Source organism: Piliocolobus tephrosceles, chromosome 4, assembly GCF_002776525.5.
Source record: "Piliocolobus tephrosceles isolate RC106 chromosome 4, ASM277652v3, whole genome shotgun sequence".
NCBI lineage: Eukaryota > Metazoa > Chordata > Mammalia > Primates > Cercopithecidae > Piliocolobus > Piliocolobus tephrosceles.
The window spans coordinates 61900730-61924841 of record NC_045437.1 but is presented as its reverse complement, the minus strand read 5'-3'; the positions used below and the strand labels follow the sequence as shown (position 1 = coordinate 61924841).

The window sequence follows — 24112 nt, the reverse complement described above, 5'->3', positions numbered from 1 at the left end:
TGGTTTACGCCTGAGTGCAGCTGACTCAGACAGTGGCAGACTTTGAGTCAGTGTTTAAAGGCAAGAGATGATGCTGTTGGCCAGAAGCAATTTCATTTAGGATTAGTGTTGTCGGATAAAATACAATATGCTCACTTAAATGTGAACTTCAGCTAAACAACAAAAATTTTTAGTGTAACTATGTCTCATGCAACATTTAGGGCATACGTATACTAAAAATTTATTTGTTGCTTATCTAAATTTCAAATTTAAGTGGGTTTCAAATTTTGTATGTTTTTATTTGCTAAATCTGGCAATGTCACGTAGGACTGAGTCTCATTAGTGTGAGGTTGCTTTTCTCTTTTATTAGTGCAAACGGGGATCTGGCCTAGGGTGCCAGGAAAACTATCTTATTTTCAAATGTTTGGGTAGGTCCTGGAGAACTTCTGTGTATATCAGCTGTGAAGGTGAGAAATTGACTGAGAATTGGTGGGTTTGAAGATAACTAAGATTCTCCTGGCTTTGATTTTATAGAAATTTTTTTATTGTGGTAAAATATACATAACATAAAGTTTACCATTTTAACCATTTTTAAGTGTACAATCCCTTGACGTTAAGTACATTAACATTGTTGTGCAGCCAACATCGCTATCCATCCCCAGAACCTTTTCACCTTCCAAAGCTGAAGGTCTATACCAATTAAATATTAACTTCCATTCCCTACTCACCCTAGTATCTGGCAATCACCATTCTCCTTTCTCTCTCTCAGTGAATTATTTGACTATTTCAGGTACCTCATATTAGTGGAATCATACAATATTTGTCCTTTTGTTTTGGGCTTAATTTATGTGTTTGGCTTAGCATAATGTCTTCAAGGTTTATCCATGTTGTAGAATCCTATTAGAATTCCATTCCTTTCTGAGGCAGAGTAATATTACAATGTATACACATAACACATATTGTTTATCCATTCATCTGTCAATGGTTATTTGGGTTGTTTCCACATTTTAGCTATCGTGAATAATGCTGCTATAAACTTTGATGGACAAATATTTGCTCAAGTCTCTGCTTTCAATTTGTTGAATATATATCTAGAAGTGGAATTGCTGGATTATATGGTGATTCCATGTTTAGATTTTTAGGAAACTCTACACCTTTTTCCACAGTGGCTGCACCATTTAAGTTGTCACCAACAATGCACAAGTTTTCCAATTTTCCCACATCCTCCCCAGCACTCATTGTTTTCTAGTTTTTGAGTAATAGCTATCCCAATAGAATAGGTCTGTGTAAATGTAATTTTTCTTTTCTTTTCTTTTCTTTTTTTTTTTTATTATACTTTAAATTCTAGGGTACATGTGCATAACATGCAGGTTTGTTACATATGTATACATGTGCCATGTTGGTGTGCTGCACCCATCAACTTGTCAGCACCCATCAATTCATCATTTATATCAGGTATAACTCCCCAATGCAATCCTTCCCCCCTCCCCCCTCCCCATGATAGGCCCCACTGTGTGATGTTCCCCTTCCCGAGTCCAAGTGAGCTCATTGTTCAGTTCCCACCTATGAGTGAGAACATGCGGTGTTTGGTTTTCTCTTCTTGTGATAGTTTGCTAAGAATGATGGTTTCCAGCTGCATCCATGTCCCTACAAAGGACGCAAACTCATCCTTTTTTATGGCTGCATAGTATTCCATGGTGTATATGTGCCACATTTTCTTAATCCAGTCTGTCACTGATGGACATTTGGGTTGATTCCAAGTCTTTGCTATTGTGAATAGTGCCGCAATAAACATACATGTGCATGTGTCTTTGTAGTAGCATAATTTATAATCCTTTGGGTATATACCCAGTAGTGGGATGGCTGGGTCATATGGTACATCTAGTTCTAGATCCTTGAGGAATTGCCATACTGTTTTCCATAATGGTTGAACTAGTTTACAGTCCCACCAACAGTGTAAAAGTGTTCCTATTTCTCCACATCCTCTCCAACACCTGTTGTTTCCTGATTTTTTAATGATTGCCATTCTAACTGGTGTGAGATGGTATCTCATTGTGGTTTTGATTTGCATTTCTCTGATGGCCAGTGATGATGAGCATTTTTTCATGTGTCTGTTGGCTGTATGAATGTCTTCTTTTGAGAAATGTCTGTTCATATCCTTTGCCCACTTTTTGATGGGGTTGTTTGTTTTTTTTCTTGTATATTTGTTTGAGTTCTTTGTAGATTCTGGAAATGAGCCCTTTGTCAGATGAGTAGATTGCAAAAATTTTCTCCCATTCTGTAGGTTGCCTGTTCACTCTGATGGTAGTTTCTTTTGCTGTGCAGAAGCTCTTTAGTTTAATGAGATCCCATTTGTCAATTTTGGCTTTTGCTGCCGTTGCTTTTGGTGTTTTAGACATGAAGTCCTTGCCCGTGCCTATGTCCTGAATGGTACTACCTAGATTTTCTTCTAGGGTTTTTATGGTATTAGGTCTAACATTTAAGTCTCTAATCCATCTTGAATTAATCTTCGTATAAGGAGTAAGGAAAGGATCCAATTTCAGCTTTCTACTTATGGCTAGCCAATTTTCCCAGCACCATTTATTAAATAGGGAATCCTTTCCCCATTTCTTGTTTTTGTCAGGTTTGTCAAAGATCAGATGGTTGTAGATGTGTGGCATTATTTCTGAAGGCTCTGTTCTGTTTCATTGGTCTATATCTCTGTTTTGGTACCAGTACCATGCTGTTTTGGTTACTGTAGCCTTGTAGTATAGTTTGAAGTCAGGTAGCGTGACGCCTCCGGCTTTGTCCTTTTGACTTAGGATTGTCTTGGCAATGCGGGCTCTTTTTTGGTTCCATATGAACTTTAAAGCAGTTTTTTTCCAATTCTGTGAAGAAACTCATTGGTAGCTTGATGGGGATGGCATTGAATCTATAAATAACCTTGGGCAGTATAGCCATTTTCACGATATTGATTCTTCCTATCCAAGAGCATGGTATGTTCTTCCATTTGTTTGTGTCCTCTTTGATTTCACTGAGCAGTGGTTTGTAGTTCTCCTTGAAGAGGTCCTTTACATCCCTTGTAAGTTGGATTCCTAGGTATTTTATTCTCTTTGAAGCAATTGTGAATGGAAGTTCATTCCTGATTTGGCTCTCTGCTCGTCTGTTACTGGTGTATAAGAATGCTTGTGATTTTTGCACATTAATTTTGTATCCTGAGACTTTGCTGAAGTTGCTTATCAGCTTAAGAAGATTTTGGGCTGAGACGATGGGGTTTTCTAAATATACAATCATGTCATCTGCAAACAGGGACAATTTGACTTCTTCTTTTCCTAACTGAATACCCTTGATTTCTTTCTCTTGCCTGATTGCCCTAGCCAGAACTTCCAACACTATGTTGAATAGGAGTGGTGAGAGAGGGCATCCCTGTCTTGTGCCAGTTTTCAAAGGGAATTTTTCCAGTTTTTGCCCATTCAGTATGATATTAGCTGTGGGTTTGTCATAAATAGCTCTTATTATTTTGAGGTACGTTCCATCAATACCGAATTTATTGAGCGTTTTTAGCATGAAGGGCTGTTGAATTTTGTCAAAAGCCTTTTCTGCATCTATTGAGATAATCATGTGGTTCTTGTCTTTGGTTCTGTTGATATGCTGGATTACGTTGATTGATTTGCGAATGTTGAACCAGCCTTGCATCCCAGGGATGAAGCCCACTTGATCATGGTGGATAAGCTTTTTGATGTGCTGCTGAATCCGGTTTGCCAGTATTTTATTGAGGATTTTTGCATCGATGTTCATCAGGGAGATTGGTCTAAAATTCTCTTTTTTTGTTGTGTCTCTGCCAGGCTTTGGTATCAGGATGATGTTGGCCTCATAAAATGAGTTAGGGAGGATTCCCTCTTTTTCTATTGATTGGAATAGTTTCAGAAGGAATGGTACCAGCTCCTCCTTGTACCTCTGGTAGAATTCAGCTGTAAATCCATCTGGTCCTGGGCTTTTTTTGGTGGGCAGGCTATTAATTGTTGCCTCAATTTCAGAGGCTGCTATTGGTCTATTCAGGGATTCAACTTCTTCCTGGTTTAGTCTTGGAAGAGTGTACGTGTCCAGGAAATTATCCATTTCTTCTAGATTTTCTAGTTGATTTGCGTAGAGGTGTTTATAGTATTCTCTGATGGTAGTTTGTATTTCTGTGGGGTCGGTGGTGATATCCCCTTTATCATTTTTGATTGCGTCTATTTGATTCCTCTCTCTTTTCTTCTTTATTAGCCTTGCTAGCGGTCTGTCAATTTTGTTGAACTTTTCAAAAAACCAACTCCTGGATTCATTGATTTTTTGGAGGTTTTTTTGTGTCTTTATCTCCTTCAGTTCTGCTCTGATCTTAGTTATTTCTTGCCTTCTGCTAGCTTTTGAATGTGTTTGCTCTTGCCTCTCTAGTTCTTTTAATTGTGATGTTAGAGTGTCAATTTTAGATCTTTCCTGCTTTCTCTTGTGGGCATTTAGTGCTAGAAATTTCCCTCTACACACTGCTTTAAATGTGTCCCAGAGATTCTGGTATGTTGTATCTTTGTTCTCATTGGTTTCAAAGAACATCTTTATTTCTGCTTTCATTTCGTTATGTACCCAGTAGTCATTCAGGAGCAGGTTGTTCAGTTTCCATGTAGTTGAGCAGTTTTGATTGAGTTTCTTAGTCCTGAGTTCTAGTTTGATTGCCCTGTGGTCTGAGAGACAGTTTGTTATAATTTCTGTTCTTTTACATTTGCTGAGGAGTGCTTTACTTCCAATTATGTGGTCAATTTTGGAATAAGTGTGATGTGGTGCTGAGAAGAATGTATATTCTGTTGACTTGGGGTGGAGAGTTCTATAGATGTCTATTAGGTCCGCTTGGTTCAGAGATGGTTCAATTCCTGGATTACCTTGTTAACTTTCTGTCTCGTTGATCTGTCTAATGTTGACAGTGGAGTGTTGAAGTCTCCCATTATTATTGTATGGGAGTCTAAGTCTCTTTGTAAGTCTCTAAGGGCTTGCTTTATGAATCTGGGTGCTCCTGTGTTGGGTGCATATATATTTAGGATAGTTAGCTCTTCCTGTTGAATTGATCCCTTTACCATTATGTAATGGCCTTCTTTGTCTCTTTTGATCTTTGATGGTTTAAAGTCTGTTTTATCAGAGACTAGGATTGCAACCCCTGCTTTTTTTTGTTCTCCATTTGCTTGGTAGATCTTCCTCCACCCCTTTATTTTGAGCCTATGTATGTCTCTGCATGTGAGATGGGTCTCCTGAAGACAGCAGACTGATGGGTCTTGACTCTTTATCCAGTTTGCCAGTCTGTGTCTTTTCATTGGAGCATTTAGTCCATTTACATTGAAGGTTAATATTGTTATGTGTGAACTTGATCCTGCCATTATGATATTAACTGGTTATTTTGCTCATTAGTTGATGCAGTTTCTTCCTAGGCTCGATGGTCTTTACATTTTGGCATGTTTTTGCAATGGCTGGTACCGGTTGTTCCTTTCCATGTTTAGGGCTTCCTTCAGGGTCTCTTGTAAGGCAGGCCTGGTGGTGACAAAATCTCTAAGCATTTGCTTATCTGTAAAGAATTTTATTTCTCCTTCACTTATGAAACTTAGTTTGGCTGGATATGAAATTCTGGGTTTAAAATTCTTTTCTTTAAGAACGTTGAAGATTGGCCCCCACTCTCTTCTGGCTTGTAGAGTTTCTGCCGAGAGATCTGCTGTCAGTCTGATGGGCTTCCCTTTGTGGGTAACCCGACCTTTCTCTCTGGCTGCCCTTAAGATTTTTTCCTTCATTTCAACTTTGGTGAATCTGGCAATTATGTGTCTTGGAGTTGCTCTTCTGGAGGAGTACCTTTGTGGCGTTCTCTGTATTTCCTGAATTTGAATGTTGGCCTGCCCTACTAGGTTGGGGAAGTTCTCCTGGATGATATCCTGTAGAGTGTTTTCCAATTTGGTTCCATTTTCCCCCTCACTTTCAGGCACCCCAATCAGACGTAGATTTGGTCTTTTTACATAATCCCATACTTCTTGCAGGCTTTGTTCATTTCTTTTTCTTCTTTTTTCTTTTGGTTTCTCTTCTCGCTTCATTTCATTCATTTGATCCTCCATCGCTGATACTCTTTCTTCCAGTTGATCGTGTCGGTTACTGAAGCTTGTGCATTTGTCACGTATTTCTCGTGTCATGGTTTTCATCTCTGTCATTTCGTTTATGACCTTCTCTGCATTAATTAGTCTAGCTGTCAATTCTTCCACTCTTTTTTCAAGATTTTTAGTTTCTTTGCGCTGGGTACGTAATTCCTCCTTTAGCTCTGAGAGGTTTGATGGACTGAAGCCTTCTTCTCTCATCTCGTCAAAATCATTCTCTGACCAGCTTTGATCCGTTGCTGGCGATGGGCTGTGCTCCTTTGCAGGAGGAGATGCGCTCTTATTTTTTGAATTTCCAGCTTTTCTGCCCTGCCTCTTCCCCATCTTTGTGGTTTTATCTGTCTCTGGTCTTTGATGATGGTGACGTACTGATGGGGTTTTGGTATAGGTGTCCTTCCTGTTTGATAGTTTTCCTTCTGACAGTCAGGACCCTCAGCTATAGGTCTGTTGGAGATTGCTTGAGGTCCACTCCAGACCCTGTTTGCCTGGGTATCAGCAGCAGAGGTTGCAGAAGATACAATATTGCTGAACAGTGAGTGCACCTGTCTGATTCTTGCTTTGGAAGCTTTCTCTCAGGGGTGTACTCCACCCTGTGAGGTGTGGGGTGTCAGACTGCCCCTAGTGGGGGATGTCTCCCAGTTAGGCTACTCAGGGGTCAGGGACCCACTTGAGCAGGTAGACTGCCCCTTCTCAGATCTCAACCTCCGTGTTGGGAGATCCACTGCTCTCTTCAAAGCTGTCAGACAGAGTCGTTCGCGTCTGGACAGGCCTCTGCTGCTTTAGCTGAGCCCTGTCCCCAGAGGTGGAGTCTACAGAGACAGGCAGGTTTCCTTGAGCTGCTGTGAGCTCCACCCAGTTCGAGCTTCCCAGTGGCTTTATTTACCTACTTAAGCCTCAGCGATGGCGGGCGCCCCTCCCCCAGCCTCACTGCTGCCTTGTGGTTAGATTGCGGCAGACTGCTGTGTTAGCAAGGAGGGAGGCTCCCTGGGCGTGGGACCCTCCCGGCCAGGTGTGGGATATAATCTCCGGTGTGCCGGTGTTACAGCGCAGTATTGGGGTGGGAGTTACCCGATTTTCCAGGTGTTGTGTGTCTCAGTTCCCCTGGCTAGGAAAAGGGACTCCCTTCCCCCTCACGCTTCCCAGGTGAGGCGATGCCTCGCCCTGCTTCAGCTCTCGCTGGTCGGGCTGCAGCAGCTGACCAGCACCGATTGTCTGGCACTCCCGAGTGAGATGACCCCAGTACCTCAGTTGAAAATGCAGAAATCACGGGTCTTCTGTGTTGCTCCCGCTGGGAGATGGAGACTGAAGCTGTTCCTATTCGGCCATCTTGCTCCGCCCCCCTCTTTTTTTTTTTTTTTTTTGAGATGGAGTCTTGCTCTGTCCTCAGGCTGGAGTATAGTGGTGCTATCTCGGCTCACTGCAACTTCTGGAGACCCAAGTTCAAGTGATTCCCCTGCCTCAGCCTTCTGAGGAGGTGGGACTACAGGTGTGCACCACCACACCTGGTTATTTTTTTGTGTTTTAGTAGAGACTGGGTTTCACCGTGTTGGCCAGGATAGTCTCGATCTCCTGACCTTGTGATCTGCCCACCTTGGCCTCCCAAAAGTGCTGGGATCACAGGTGTGAGCCACTGTACCTGGCCATAGATATAATTTTTAAGGATGGCTTGTGGCTTCTGCTCCTAGTTTAAATAAAAATAGTTCAGTCTTTCTTGCTCTGGCATCACAGTGGCCATTGGCACTGGCATGAAATTATATATTCACTGCATAAAACATTTCTACAAGGTTAGGAAATGGGTTTCCCAGAGGGACTTTTAAAGGGACTCTGAAGATAGTATCAAAAAGAAGAGTTCTAGAAAAGTTTCCAATTATGATAGCAGTGTTGGACTAAGCACATACCCCTCATTTACTTTGCAAGACACAGGGTGCTTTTTTTTTTTTTTTTTTTGAGACGGAGTCTCGCTCTGTCGCCCAGGCTGGGGTGCAGTGGCCGGATCTCAGCTCACTGCAAGCTCCGCCTCCCGGGTTTACCCCATTCTACTGCCTCAGCTTCCCGAGTAGCTGGGACTACAGGTGCCCGCCATCTCGCCCGGCTAGTTTTTGTGTTTTTTTAGTAGAGATGGGGTTTCACCGCGTTAGTCAGGATGGTCTCAATCTCCTGACCTCGTGATCCACCCGTCTCGGCCTCCCAAAGAGCTGGGATTATAGGCTTGAGCCACCGCGCCCGGCCAGGGTGTTTTTCTTTCTGCAAATTCAGGTTTGTTGCTGAAGCACGCACTCACACTCAAACACATGCATCATGATTTTGTGGTCATACCTCACAGACCCACACCAATGAATCTGAATCGATTCTTGGAATAGACCTAGTGTCTTTTTCTGGATATTAGTTCCCAACATATTCTGAGTTTTCAGTAATAACACCCACAGTGGCAGTATCAGAGACAGAAGTGAGCTGAATTCAAGTTTGGGACAGAATGTGATTACTCTCAAATCCAGTTATTAACCACCTTTCAGAAAATAGAGGATGACTGTTCCCATGGCAACAGAAACCTTAAAGAAAGAGATCACTCAGCAGCCTGACGTTTTTAGCAAGCTCCACACTGACTCAACCTGCGGGTAAAGGGAACCAAGAACCAAAGTCAAATGTAGCCTCTGTGGCAGGGTTTTTTCCTTTTTACTCCGACAGTGCTTCCTTTTCCCCATAATTCTTCAAAAGAAATCAGTCTGGTGCTATCTTCCCTGTCTTCCAGCCTCTCCCAGGCCCGTTTCCCAACATCCTGGTGTGTGCATATGTGTTTCTATATCTGTTCGTATTCTGTCTGCCTTACTCATCTCTATGTCAATCTAGATTCATGTCCTTCATAGCTGTTAATGAATCATTCAAGGTGTACTTTTAGCTCAGAATTGAATAATCCACCAGAATAAAAAAGATTCCACTATTAAACATCTTTTGAGCAGGGCTTTTGGATTGCTTGTTAGGCAGAAGTCAAATTTTCTTACTGTTCTTTTCTTTCTTTTGTTATGGAAATATTTCTCACGAGTGAACACTTCTGATTTGGATTGGTACTAGTGCATGTCTCATTGTTGTGTCTTTACTTGTGAGTGAACATTCTGAGCTGCCTGCCTGCAGATTCCAGTGACAAATGCCATGTTATCTTTAGTACCCTCAGTCACACTGAATAAATCCAATCTTATTTACATAATATGTAAGGCTGAACTCATGGTTTGCTTTATGCTTTTAATGTCACAAGCAGACAATGATATGAACAGTTGCACACTCAGCATATGTGGACACAGTTTCCTTGGTGAATCAAACAGATTTACTAATAGAATGGATCTGATGTGTTAGAGGTTTGCCTAACAGACATTGGTAAATACCCATAAATGATTGCTTGTGGCATTACTTTTACCTAGAAAATGTTAATTCTTTGACATCTACAGTGAATCATGAGTTTTTCTTGAAACTGCGTTCACTTTAAAGTAGACATGTACAAATGAAATGTGCATGAAATCTCTCCCTTTCCCCGTCCTCTCACAGAATGCATGTAGTCCAGAAGCACTTAGGCCAGGTAAAGAACAAGGATCTTGAATTTAACTATTCAGGCCTTAGTTTATTCTTGACCATGGAAGTAGGAGGGAGAGCATGAAGCCATGATCTTGAGTCAGCTGAGGGATAAGGACATGCCATGTCTCCCTTCATGAGAGATACTTCCTCCACTATACACTCTCCACTATACACTTCCTCCACTATACACTCTTATAGCTTTTACTCAAAGACAAGGCTGATTTTTTTTTTTTTGAAATGGAGTCTCACTTTGTCACCCAGGCTGGAGTGCAATGGTGCCATCTCAGCTCACTGCAGCCTCCACCTCCTGGGTTTAAGCGATTCTCATGCCTCAGTCTCCTGAGTAGCTGGGATTACAGGTGCCCACCACCATGCCCAGCTAATTTTTGTATTTTTAGTAGAGACAGTGTTTCACCATGTTGGCCAAGCTGGTCTTGAACTTCTGACCTCAAGTGATTCACCTGCTTTGGCTTCCCAGAGTACTGGTATCACAGATGTGAGCCACTGCAGACACTATCTCTAGCCAAGGCTGAAGTTTTAAACAGAACTGGGTTGAGTCTTAAATAATGAAATAAATCTATCTTCATGACAGTATGTGACTGGAAAGTTATGAGGTAGTCTAAGATATGATTTCAAGAGCTTCTCATCCAATAGGAGATGGGAGCTTGAGAGGATTGTTGGTCAAATTTACTGGAAATAGAACTGTATCATGTTCAAGTCTAGCATGGAGACTCTGCACTAACCTCCTTTCATCTCTTTGTCTGGGTCCGCCTTCCCTCACCCGAAAAAATCTCTTAGTAGCACGTCTAGTTATTTCATCTTGGTCTTTCAACCGTGAAGGACTTGAGGGACTCCAGTCCATGGAAACACTGAGATTAAGCACTGTTGATGAGATAACAGACCCGAGTTCTGAAAAACAAACATCAATTTATTAAACTTGCCAGTCAAGTGAGCCCTGCATTTGGGAACGGTTCCCTCCAGATATGCTTGAGCAGAGCTAATATGTGTTACTAGGAAGGCACAGATGGTTCTGATTAACAGAAGTGGTGACAAGGAAACTGATGGACTCCTAGACCAAGACAGAGCTGCTTTAACACACTCAGCATTCCATCTGTCTTAGGTTAAAGCTGGTTTATTTTGGCTTTGCAGGTCCTAATATGATTTCAAACAGCAAAGTTTCTCGAGGGGGGTGATTCTAAGGCATAAGGCTCTTCAGTACGATGTTCTTGATGTTGATTTGATTTAAAGACATGATAGGTTAAGGCTGTGTCCTTGATGCTTGCTAGCAGAAGCCCTTTAACAGTTTCACAGCATGACAACTGTATGTGAAAGAGGCAGGACATGCAGGGGAGGTGGGGGAAGCCTGGCTAGAGATGGTGGCAGGCAGCAGAGAAAAACATGTTGTAAAGAGATCCTGGACCACAGCCACATTAATGTGCTTGTGCAAAAGAATGGAGAGGGGAATGCTTGCCCTTGCCTGAAGGCAGGGCGGACATTGAGTCTCCACTGCATCCCCCAAGCTTTGCATGGTACCTGGCACAGGGCAAATGCTCTTTAAGTATTTGTTGAATGAATGAATGAATGATAGGAAGATGGGGAAAACAGTCCAACAGGAGAACAATTTAAGACAGTAGAGGGTTCAAGGCCTGAGGCTGTGGCTGGGAGAAGACGATGAGAGCTTAGGTTCCCTGTCCTGGGTCATTTCTGAGACACAGACTTCACAGTCCCTTGCCCCTAATACATTCACACCAAGTGGTAACTGCTGTCAGGGTGAACTTTGCTCTCACAAAGGAGTTGTAGGGAGGGGTGAGGAGTGGAGAGGAGAAATCACCGGACTCTAGGTTCCTGAAGGAGTCGATGGAAAATGAGTGAAAACAAGTACCCCTGTCTTTTTTAAACCACTGTACACTTAACTTGCTGCAGGTACTCTGCTAGATCCTTCTGACATTCTCTAGTCCTTGTAGCAAGCCTCTGCAGTTACAGTAGTGAAACCAGTGTTACCAACCAATGAGGGAGGGAGCTGTGACTTCCCTAGGCTGGCACAGATGACAGGGACAGGCTGATGTCATAGCACATTCTCCCATTCTATCTTGCTCTTTGAGACTCTTGATGCCACTCTTACCTGAAGTCCACAGGCAAGGTGGGATCCAGAGAGCCAAGCTGGGATCCAGAGAACCCTTTGGCCAGGCTGCCCTGAGCAATGACATTAGGTAAAGAGGATGAGGCTGGCCTTCCCGACCTTGGTGCCCACCAGGTCAGAGGTCTGCCGTTCCAGGGTGCTGGCTGCTTCTCTTATAGGGTGGAACACAGAGTGAGTGCAAGGCCAAGGAAGCAAGAACTTCAGTTCTTCATTCTTTTCTTGCTTTACAAAAAAATTTAGTGGAACTTGAAAGCCTGATCGTAAAGTTGACTAAATGAGAATTGCACTAAGGTAATTTTGAAAAGGAATAATACTTCACAAGGAATGCGGGGACTCTTTTGGCTTATCTCCTTACTTCAGATATAAAAAATCCATAAAGCTAGAGAATGAAACAATAGTGGCACATTTTTAGGTGGCAGTTCGGTATATTTATCAAAACTGACAATAAATAATTTTATTTTTAAGAACTATTCTTGAGAAAAACTAAAAATTCATATATAGATCTATGTATTAGGGTGTTCATTGCAGCCTTGTTTGTAAGAGTTTAAATGTGGAAATGTTCCAGATTTACATCAGTACAGTAGAGCTTAAATTAATTAGGATATGATCACATAAATACCATGGAACCATTAAAAGAAATTAAGCGGAGTCAAATATGCTGACTTGAAAGGACCTGAAGTATATTGGGAATGAAGGAATGAAAAAAGCAAGTCACAAAACAATATTATGTAATTATGTTACAAACACATTGGAATGTATTTGGAAGGATGCACACAAACAATTTTTAGTGACAAACTTTGCAATTAGAGAAAAAGTCAAGAGATGGTCTTACCTTTTTGATATACTTCTGTGTGTTTTTCCTCTTTTATAAAGAGCATATTCATGTGTTAATTGTGTATTTAATAAAATGATAATGTGGGGAAACAGAACCTGGATATTTGGGAAACGAGAAAGACAAGACAAATTCAAGATAATTTCAGGTTTAATCCTACAGGTGAGTTGACATGAAATTTAATGGACTAGATAGAACCCACGGCTGTCACTGGTATGGGCTGGTTATTTGAAGGCAGAATATCTCTGAGCCCTAGTTACAGCCAAATTTTTGTGGCCAAGTAGATCATAGTGCCCTGAAGTATTCTGGGAGCGGTTAAGAATAGGTTTATTGGGCCGGGCGCGGTGGCTCAAGCCTGTAATCCCAGCACTTTGGGAGGCCGAGCCGGGCGGATCACGAGGACAGGAGATCGAGACCATCCTGGCTAACATGGTGAAACCCCGTCTCTACCAAAAAATACAAAAATCTAGCCGGGCGAGGTGGCGGGCGCCTGTAGTCCCAGCTACTCTGGAGGCTGAGGCAGGAGAATGGCGGGAAGCCAGGAGGCGGAGCTTGCAGTGAGCTGAGATCCGGCCACTGTACTCCAGCCCCGGCGGCAGAGCGAGACTCCATCTCAAAAAAAAAAAAAAAAAAAAAAAAAAAAAAAAAAAAAAAAAGAATAGGTTTATTGCAGCCAAATTAAATGGGGTCTTAGTGGCTTTGATCGTAGCAGTTAGTACATGAAGAAAGGAAAAAAAGCAAAATTCCTGAAATTGCTCCAGCGGAAGTAAGGAAGGGAGTATCCCCTGGAAAAGTATCAGGAAGTGCAGCACTGCAGGTGGGTAAGAGGAGAGAGCTACCTGTCATAGCTGCAATTAATATAAGATCATTCTCTTATCCAGCAGAAACATGAGTTAGATGCCTTTTAAGAAAATTAAATTATGACTTAATTACCTAGTAAAAATTATGAATATGATAGAAGTATGCAGCCTAAAAAGAAACATTTCTTCTTCATTCCTGTTTCTAATTCTATACTTGTTCCCATTAATCACCACTGTTAGAGTTTGGTGTGAATTCTTTCAGAGCATTTAGGCTTATACATATATACACAAACACACATAGAAGCACACTCACACACAATGACACATGTGCAAAATTTAAAAAAAAAACCTAAATATTTTCCTAATGTATTCTCATTCTGAGCCTCGACAGCAGGCTGTGCCCACAGAACTGGCTCACCAGATTTTGGAGTTCTTCTTTGCGTTTCTTTGTGGAATGTTCTGTGGCTGCTCCGGAGACAATAACTCTTCCCGAGTGTTTTCACCAGCACACTTGGGAAAGCAATGCAGGGTGGTTGTAAGTGTCACTGAGGGGGCAGATGTTGATTTGGATTTAGAAGAAACGGGATGCAGGAGTCTTAGATTTGGGTGATTTGTAGTGCAGTGAGTTTAAGAATTAGCTCCAGAAAGATGGATTTGAACACAGGTTTTCGCACTATCTCTATAACCGTAGGAAAATTACTTAACCATTTAGAACCTGTTACCTCGCTTATAAAGAGAGAGTGCAATGGTGCCTATCTTATTGCAAGGGGGTTCTGAGGACTAAAGAGGCAATGCCTACAAAATGTTTATCACCTTGCAAAGCACGTACTGAATAATCAATAAAGTAGGCTGCATTTATTTCATTTTATTCCTGTTCCAGGTCACTTTTAGATCACTTTTGAACACTGAGAGTCCTCTTCTAGTCCTTCCAAAAACTCCTTTTCCAAAGGCTTGACTTGCTTGCCTTTGTTTTCTGATCTAATATTTATGCACATTTTCTACTTTTAATCTATCATGTTTGCTTCAATATGCCAAGACTCCCACATGGTGTTTTGAAAATGAACCAAGAGGTTGGGCGTGGTGGCTCACGCCTGTAATACCAGCACTTCAGGAGGCCGAGGTGGGCAGATCACGAGGTCAAGAGACGGAGACCATCTGGCCAACATGGTGAAACCCCGTCTCTACTAAAAATACAAAACGATTTACTGGACATGGAGGCATGTGCCTGTAATCCCAGCTACTTAGGAGGCTGAGGCAGGAGAATCGCTTGGACCCAGGATGTGGAGGTTGCAGTGAGCCAAGATTGCTCCACTGCACTCCGGCCAGCCTGGGTGACAGAGTGAGACTCAGTTTCAAAAAAGAAAATGAACCAAGAACAAACCAAAAGTGCTTCACACACAACTTCTTGGACTTTCCTTAAATTGAGTTACAATTGATCATTTCTTGCATTTTAAACAACTTTATTTCTTGGTTGATTTAGTGGCACAATTTTCCAAATTCGTATTTGGTTTTTGACCTCAAGGGCTGAAGAGTCTCCTTCCTTTTGGCCTTGTGGAAATGTAGCTGTTTTCCTGCTTCTTGTCACTAGCTGACTCTTGACTCTATCAGTCCATATAGAATAGTCATAAATTAATCTGATGTTAGATTAAGTCTTAGTTGCACATCTAAGTGTTGTGTCAATTTATCTATTAAATAAATCTTTATGAGTGTCCCTGAGTGTCAGGAATTTTACTGTTTCAGGGATAGGGTGGTAATAGAGACAGTCCCTTCTTTCATGAAATACAGAGTCCAGCAAGGCCCATACACATTAAGTAATGAATTACTAATGCGGTGGTGCTCTGCTGGGTGATATGCTGTGAGAGGGACCCAGGCAGGGCTCCCTGAGGGAAGTGATACTGATATGAGATCTGAAAGAGGAATGAATAAAGTGAGAAGTAGAAGAATATTCTATCCAAAAGCAACTGCATATTCAAAGACCCAGACATAAGAGAAGTCTTGCAGTATTTGAAGAACTGAAATAAAAGTAATGATTGGAGTGGAGAGAGTGAGGGTGTTGAGAGCTGAGGTGGGACTGAAGCCATATGAGGGATTTATTCCTTCCAGGAGTTTCTCTGACTGGTTTCTGATAACAAGTGGTTACATAGTCTAGACTGTTGCAGAGTTCGCAATGATGACAACATGTTTGAACCTCCTTGAACACAGCAGCATTTTATTGCTCTTTGGTGACTAACGAAATTTTGTCTCTGGTGAAGTAATTGGATTCTTAGCATGACACATTTTAATTCAAGTCAAGAAGACAGAAATATAAAAGACTAGTGAGTGATTGCCTCGAGTTTATATAGAAATAGAAAGGACTTGGAACTAGAGAGTCTTTGTTTTGAACGGTCTTTCTGGACTTTCCTTTGTTAATGTTTGTCTTTTGTCTACTTTTTGTCTTCTTAAACTTTGTCTACATGTAGTCAAACGGAATGGACAGAGCAAAAACAAAACAATAGATTCTGCTTCAGAGCTGCAAAGCTCCAGGCAACTTCGATGCTTCACAGTTAAAATTTTCCTTTCAGTAGCTGCAGTTGCAATCATCTCTAGCATCAGCAAAGAGGTGGTAAGAGCATCATGTTTCCGAGATCCAACTTGTAAGGCATGTGGGAATGGGATACTACCTAAGAAGGAATTCTAGTCTTTCATTCTATGTAGAATTAAAAAGACTTATTTTTTAGCTAAAACCCCTGACTGTTTAGAATAATATGATTTAGGATAATCAATAAATATAGAGATATAATACTATATAGAATATCTGAAATAAATGTTTAATTCATTCTTAGTATGTATAGAATTTCACCCATGACTCTGTCTTGTCTTACTCAAAAAGCAGAACAATTTCTTTCTTAGAAAGAAAGCTACCAGTTCCCAGATGCCCACTCCTATTCTTTTTAAGGAACCATAATTTGTTCTCCGTCAAGCCCAGATTTCTCAGTGAATTCTCCAGTATGCTCACAGCTCTCCCTCCAGATATTTTGAGAGCTTGGAGTCATAGTCCTGCATTTTTAAGGAAGCTGTGAAAACCCACATGAGCTCTCCTTTTCCAGCCATAGAAAAAACTAAATAGTGTCCAACACCACTGTTGGTTGAGAGTCCTTTGGATCTAAGTTTTCTTCTTCTGTATTCTGCTGGGTTCTTGTGAAAAACCAATTTGAGATAATAGCAGAAAATAAAAGACACTGGCAGAAGGATTTTCAATGTTAAGAACTGACTTATGGCAAAACTGGCCATTTTACATCTTTGTCATATTTACAGGTTTACTTTTCTAATATTTATACTTTGGATTTGCGGGGCTGGAGGGGCGGTAAGGTAGCCATAGCCAGGAAGATTTGTACAATGATGGAAAGCTAATAAAGATGTGAATTTTGTTAAAGAAAGATTCTCAAATCACAATATATTCTTGGCAGTGCAGAAGAGTATTCTCCTGGGGATAGAGGGAGTGTCCAGATAAGTCAGAATGAAAATGAGCGGGGAAGATGGGTAAATTTCCCAACTCCGGAATTTGTGGCAGAGAGAGCAAATAACTGCGGCTCTCCTGGCGCCTGGTTGCTCGCACCACGTCGAGGCCCAAGCAGGCGAAACCCCAGCGGATCACCTCGGAGGAGGACCTGGGCGAGCAGCAGACGCAGCAGCCGACCCCGGAGTTTGTAGATGTGGCCCCCACGGCGCCGGCGGCAGGGGAGCTTGGTGCTCGGTGGGAGAAGACGCAAGTCTGTGAGAAATGCTGTGCAAGTTCTTTAGCGCCTCTGAGTTGTTGGAACATAAGAAAAATTGCACTAAAAATCCACCTGTCTTCATCATGAATGATGGCGAGGGTCCAGTGCCTTCAGAAGACATCCTCTGGAGCTGTACTGAGCCACCAGCCACCCAGTCCAAGCAGTGAGGATGGTCACAGGGAGAATGGGGGCAGCTCAGGGGACGTGAAGGAGAAGCTGGTGCGGAATCTGTGATGTATCTAAAGACAAAGACAGCCCTGCCACCCACCCCCCAGTACATAAGATATTTACCCAGAGGCAAAGTGGCCAACACTGACGTGTCCTTGCAGGCGCTACGCGGCACCAAGGTGGCGGTGAATCAGCGGAGCGCAGATGCCCTGCCTGCTCCTGTACCTGGCACCAACAGCATCCTAGAGCGGATACTGTGTCTGCAGCAGCAGAAGCAGCTACAGCAGATCCAGCTCACCGAGCAGATCTGCATCCCGGTGAACACGTGAGCCGCTGATGCCTGCACTCCAGCGGGGCTGGGCTGACACCCTGAAGACCTTGGGCAGTCACATGTCCCAGCACGTTTCTGCAGCTGTGGTTTTGCTCAGCCAGAAAGCTGGAAGCCAAGGTCTGTCTCTGGACACCCTGAAACAAGCCAAGCTACCTCACGCCAACATGCCTTCTGCCGCCAGCTCCTTGTCTCCAGGGCTGACGCCCTTTGTTCGGAAGCCGGATGGGACCTGGGTGCTCCCAAACGTCATGTCCCGCCTCCCCGGTGCTTTACATCCTCAGGCCCCGGGCTCGGTGTTCTTCCAGGGCCCTTTCTCCTCTGTGGCGCTAGACCTATCCAAGGGAAGGGGAAGCCACTGAACATCTCCGTGGAGGAGGTCAAACCCAAAGATGAGGCGGTCCTCTCCAAGCCCGAGTGTAAGTGCTGTAGCAAGGTTTTCGGGACTGAGAGCTCCTTACAGATCCGCTTCCGCTCCCACACTGGCGAGAGACCCTTCGTGTGCTCTGTCTGTGGTCATCGTTTCGCCACGAAGAACGACCTCAAGGTGCACTTTCGCTGACATCCTTAGGTGAAGGCAAAACCCCAGCTGTCGGCTGAGCTCTAGGACAAAGTGGCAACAAGCAATGGCATCCCCTATGTACTCTCTGGACCCCTTCCTGTAGATGAATCAAGTCTCTTTCTAGACAGCATACCTGTCCTTGTAACCCCCTTGGTAGGGCTACCTGAGAATCCCTCTTTGGTGACTAATCCCAAGGACCTCAAGGGTGGCCCCCTGCCAACCAACTTGCAGCCTGGGTCTTCTCCAGAAAGTGAGGGTGGACCCACACATCCTAGGGTGGGACCAAACCATAATTCCCCAAGGACTGGTGGCTTCCAAAGGAATAGGACCATCGACCCCAACAAATGTCTCATTTGCCACCGATTCTTAAGCTGCCAGAGCTCCCTCAAGATGCATTACTGCACCCACAGCGGGGAGAGATTAATCCAGTGTAAGATCTGTGGCCATGCCATTTCTACCAAAGGTAACCTGAAGACACACCTCGGGGTTCACTGAACCAACACATCCATTAAGACACAGCATTCTTGTCCCATCTGCCAGAACAAGTTTGCCAATGCTGTGATGCTGCGGTAGCAGATTTACCTACTCTAAAATGGATGGCTCCCAACCAGGTATCAGTGCAGATGTAGAAAAACCAGGTGCTACTGACAGCATTCCCAAAACCAGTTTCTTCACTTCTTGGAAGAAAACAAGATTGCAGTCAGCTAAGCTAAAGAACTTGTGTGGAAGGAGAAATGCAGACAGAATGAAATCTCTAGAATCCGCTTTTTTTGTAAGAACTCATCTCCTGTTTTGTTTTTCTTGCTGATATGCAAATGATATTTACGACGGTTGTGATCACAGCATCAAGCAAGCTTTACAATCACCATTGTTGCTATGTTGCTTTGCAAAAAATTGAAAAATAAAAGAAGTGTCAAAACAAATACAGACATTTTTATTTTTTTAATTTTGGAAAGAAACTTTGTTACTTGTGACAAACTGTATACACAGAACCTTTGTACAACCTAGAATGACTTTTTTCAAAGACTGTTACCTATTTCAAGGTAGAGCCATTGGAACTTACTGAGCAATAGTGGAAAAGACAACTGCATAGCCTAATTGAGAGGAGAGGGGTACACTTCTATGGTAACTGTATGCAGGTCTGCCATCTATTTAGGGACCTGTTTTATATGCCCCAACTCTGTCCTCATTTTATTGTTTTTTTGAATGTAATAATAATTAAAAAAAAACCCAAAAACTAAGTTGTAAAATTGCTTCAACTTTAGAACTTTAAGTAGGATGCCTTCAAATGGACTTACGGTAGTCCTTGGGGAGTCAATACGTGTGTTGCTGCTTATTTAAATACAGTTCAGTTGGAGCCCCGAGAGTGTCAATGTCTTCCTCACACTTCTTAGATGCCTTCCTCTTCCTGAACTCCAGAAGAGGTGGGCACCTGAGCAGGGAATCTCAGATTACTCAATTTAGTTTGCCAGTACCTACTTTATTGAAGAACTGGGTTTTCATTCTTGAGAAGAAACTCATGGAAAGGCATGTTTCCTATCACAGGTTCACATACCAATTTTTTTTTTTTGTTGTTGAATTTCCATCTACAACTTATGCCAAGTAATTGTGAAGATGTTTTGGTTTTCTTGCTGAATATTTCATGAAGGCTATGAAGTTGAAACAGGCAAGTCCTGGGTGTGAAATCTTTAACTGATCTACCTCATTTATTTTTTATTTTTTGTAGACATAGGATCTGTTTTCCTATTATTTTACGTTAAAATATTCCCAGGCCCTGTCTAAAACCAAGAGTTGATGTATTGGTGGGAAGAGCTGAATGTTCAAGATGTTTTTGTGATGCGTTTTTTTTCCCCGGCAATTTCCTTTTGTACATGTAATATTGAGCAAATGAAACATTGCTCTTGGTTTAACAAGAAAGAAGAAAGAAAGACTCTAACTTCTGGGAGAAAAGTCTTTCCCTCTATCTGGAAGGCCCTGGATGAAATGTGGATCCAAGACTATTGGCCAAAGTGTCATCTTTTCATTGTTGCACCTGACTTTAGGATTCCCTCCACTCACTTTTTTTTTGGCAAGTTGTGCCTTTCCTTCTAGAATTGTAAGTGAGTACAATAATAGTACCTGTTCACACTGTGAAGTGGATATTGTTACAGAAAACACACCAGTGGCTTTCTCAATGTTGAGCTAATGTCTTGTGGACGTATAATCTGTGGAGAAACTCCTGTAGTTTTACCTGCTGATGTTGTCTGTTGGTAAATAAATTTTGAATTTTTTTCTCCCCAAAAAAGAAAATGAGTGGGAAGAGAACCAAATAGTTAAGAACATGGTCATAAACAGTGTAGATTTTGGTGAGAGAACAAAGGAAGAGTTAGAAATAAGGTGTGAGAAATGATCATAGTAACTGGCTAGAAGAAAGCCAACTTTGTTTGAATTTAAAGTGGACCAGAGGGGCAAATGATGTGAAAAGCAGTGTGACTGATGATATCTAGTAGGTAGCAGATGCTGATAGAGGGTAGACTGCACAGACAGGAAGGGCCTTCATATAAAGTAAAAATGATTCGTCATTAATAATGACTAATGGTTTTTTTTTTTTTTTTTTTTTTTTTAAGTATAGGTGTTGTGGTGAAGGGACAAGCACAGGAGAAAGTATATGGTTATTTAATTATCTTTCCCAAATGTTGGAGACACACATATAGCCTTTATAAGATATAGTATTTTGTGAGTTAGATAAAGAGTTTGTGCATGGATACTGTAATGCCTACTAGGGCACCTTCTTCTTAGGTTCAATGAAATATTTAGACTCACATCATGACCACAGGCCCCCTTGGCCCCAGTCTGCTTGAAATGCTATAGGACAAGAAATACATAATGTCAGGGCATAATGTCAGGTCACAGTGTCAGGTGCTCCTCTGCTGTGGGAGTCCTTGCAGCAGTCTTTACCACCATCCTCACAATTGTTCAGGAGTCATTCTCTGTGGCCCTGATTTAGAAGACTCATGGCCCACAACAGCCAATACCTCTTATAACAACTCCCATCCAGTGTTTATGGTTCATTTATAGTTCTGCCCAGTCCAGATGCAAGTTACCAATAAAGAGTCATTGTCATCATGAGTAACGTGCCAGACAACAGAGTTGATATCATTTTTATAAGGTTAGTTAGGGGACAGAGGGAGAAAGTTAACTGAAATTCTCAAGTAGAAATAAAAATGGTTAGCCCTTTACCTGCAGATATCTAAAAAGACTCGTGTACCTGTGCAACTATAAGACTGCCTAATGCCTCCCTGTGCTGTGCTATCCCAGCCCATACATCTTGGTAGTTAATATGGTTTGGCTGTGTCCCCACCCAAATCTCATCTTGAATTATAACTTCCATAATTCCCACATGTCATGGGAGGGACCTGGTGGGAGGTAACTGAATCATGGGGGTGGGCAGGTCTTTCCCATGCTATTTTCCTGATAGTGAATAAATCTCACAAGATCTGATGGTTTTATAAAGGGGAGTTCCCCTGCACACACTCCCTTGCCTGCCTCCATGTAAGACTTGACTTTGCTCCTCATTCCTCATTCACCTTCTGCCATGATTGTGAGGCCTCCCCAACTATGTGGAACTGTGAGTCAATTAAACCTCTTTCCTTTATTAATCACCCAGTCTTGGGTATGTCCTTATTAGCAGTGTGAGAACAGTGATCAATCACGATCTGCTGAATGTATATGGGTGACGTGATGTAAATCGAGAAATGTGAGTTATCTGACACTGAAGGGCTGAAATTGACAGTTTAGATGACCCAAACCAAGCTTCAAACTCCCCATAACGGCTGTGTAGCCAGGCTATATTTTCATTTGTTAGTCCTCACAAACACCTGTAAAGTGGGTGTTGAAGCTGTCAGTTTTAGCGCTTTAGTTTCTGATAACTCACATTTCTCAGTTTATATCATATCACCCATATACACTCAGCAAATAGTAATTGATCACCAAAAACAAAAAACAAAAAACCCCAGCTAATTTGGGAAATATAGAAACACCACCAGGGATGTAGAGAACGATGCAGGGAGGGAAGGCAGCTAAGGTAGGTGTGCTACCAAACCAGCTACCAAAGCGGGAAACTGGAGCTCATCCTAGGGTGACTATGGGGAACAGTGCAAACCCCCACCTCAGGATGATCCCAGCCAAAGGGCAAGGGAGCCAGGACATCTACACACCAATGCCCTAGAGCCATTGGTTGAGGGCTGCTCCCAAAAGGTGCTAACTCCCTGGTACTTTGGCCTGCTGCACAGGGGCAGAGCAGGCTTCTGGAAAAAGTAAATTCCTGAAGCAGAAAATATAGATATGGCACCAGGAAGTCACTTGAGCACAGTGAATGATTCCAGGGTTGTGGGCAGGACTGGACAACATCTGTTACAGCAGCCTTGCATTTTAGGTCTGGAAATGCTATGACAAAGCAAGTCTTTTCCTCCGTTGATGAAGTCCCTCCACAAAGTCTCCACAGGTTTTTAATTGAGATATGAGCATGAAACAATCTGACAGAGAAGAAACAATACAGCAAAGTGATTAGAAGCTCTCAGGAGTTCCACTGCTTGGGTTTAAATCCCATCTCTGCTGCTTGGATAGCTTAGTTGTGTAATTTAGGCAAGGTCCAGAGCCTCTTTGTGCCTCAGTCTTCTCATTTGTGGAATTGGGACAATAAGGGTGTTATGAGAACTGAATTAGATGATATGAGTGAAAGACGTAGATAGAACAGATTGTTGGAGTCAGAGATGAATAGCTAAGAGTTTTCGCCCTCATAGAGTTTAAACATTTTTTTTTTTTTTTTTGAGATGGAGTTTTGTTCTTGTTGCCCAGGCTAGACTTCAATGACGCCATCTCGGCTCATCACAACTTCCGCCTCCCAGGTTCAAGTGATTCTCATGCCTCAGCCTCCCAAGTAGCTTGGATTGCAGGCATGTGCCATCACTCCTGGCTAATTTAGTATTTTTAATAGGGACAGGGTTTCACCATGTTGGTCGGGTTGGTCTGGAACTCCTGACCTTAGGTGTTCCACTTGCCTTGCCTGCCAAAGTGCTGGGATTACAGGCGTGAGCCGCTGCACCCGGTGAGTTTAAATCTTGATGGGGAAGATACTTAAGCAAACAGATCATCTTAGTATAACAGGATCAAATTTGAGATTGCAACAGGCACAATGTCTGTGGGAGCCCAGAGAAGATGCATTTAGCACACTCTGAGAAATCAGAATGGCTTCTGGGGAGAGAACATGACTAAACTCCCAGACAGGAGGGGCTGCAAGGAGAGAGGAGTGCTAGGCACAGGGAAGAGCACTCCAGGTAAAGCAATGTGAGCCTCACTCACCTTTTTCCTTTTTTATAAAATTTAATTTAATTTTAAGTTCAGGGATACATGTGCAGGCCGTGCAGGTTTGTTCCATAGGTAAACGTGTGCCATGGTGGTTTGCTGCACCTGTCAACCCATCACCTAGGTATTAAGCCTTACATGCATTAATTATTTATTCTGATGCTCTCCCTCCCCCTACCCCCCAAAAGGCCCCAGTGTATGATGTTCCCCTCCCTGTGTCCAAGTGTTCTCATTGTTCAGCTCCCATTTCTAAGTGAGAACATGTGGTGTTTAGTTTTCTGTTCCTGTGTTAATTTGCTGAGGATAATGATTTCCAGCTCTATCCATGCCCCTGCAAAAGACATGATCTCATTCCTTCTTATGGCTGCACAGTATATGTACCACAATTTCTTTATCTAGTCTATCATTGATTAGGCATTTGGGTTGATTTCATGTCTTTGCTATTGTGAATAGAGATGCAATGAACATACGTGTGCATGTACCTTTTTTTTTTTTCATTTGAAT

The 24112-nt window shown here is 42.4% G+C and overlaps 1 pseudogene; it reads left to right on the top strand.

The window, feature by feature from the left end:
• The first annotated feature begins 8639 nt into the window (after positions 1-8639).
• On the top strand, positions 8640-18838 carry LOC111541675 (annotated as a pseudogene).
• The last annotated feature ends 5274 nt before the right edge of the window (positions 18839-24112 follow it).